Raw genomic sequence first — 617 nt, 5'->3', positions numbered from 1 at the left:
TGCTTACCAGCCGTTGAGATTTGACCTTCTTTTTGGCCCTAAACAAAAACGTGAAGAAGTTACTCTCTAGCACGCCAAGCAGGGGGGAGGCCTAAGAACGCAAGGGAGGAAACAGAAGTTCTACACCAGTCCGTAGCAATTTAATAACCACACACGGAAGCCACCACAGAGTTATATATACTGCGCGCTCCCGGCAGGAGTGCGGGGGAAGGTTGCCGTGTGGAGCGGAGCAGGGCAGGAGGCCCCCGCCATGGCGCCGGGGCCCACGACGCCCCCCCGCCATGGCGCCGGGCCGCCTCTCGGCTCGGTGAAAGCCCCAGGGCGAGACCTGCCCGCCGAGCAGGTTCCTTGCTTCCCCCCCGGAAGGGACGCCCTGCCCCTCCTTCGCCTCCGCCGGCTCCCAGGCGGCGGCAGCCAGCTCCGCACCTCCCTCCGCGGAGCGCCGCCACCTGTAGCGCGCCCGCGGGGCGGGCAGAAGGCGCGCGGGTCCCCCCGCCCCCGGCCCGGCCCGGCCGCCCCCGCCCCGCCGGCGCTTCCTCCCCGCTCCGCCGCCGCGGCCCTGACGTCGTTTCCTTCCAACATGGCGCGGGCAGGTTGTTACCGTAGCCGCTGCCACC

The sequence above is a fragment of the Apteryx rowi genome, unplaced genomic scaffold (assembly GCF_003343035.1).
Source record: "Apteryx rowi isolate R43461 unplaced genomic scaffold, aptRow1 scaffold_446, whole genome shotgun sequence".
Taxonomy (NCBI): Eukaryota; Metazoa; Chordata; class Aves; order Apterygiformes; family Apterygidae; genus Apteryx; species Apteryx rowi.
Note: the sequence above shows the minus strand (reverse complement) of the source record.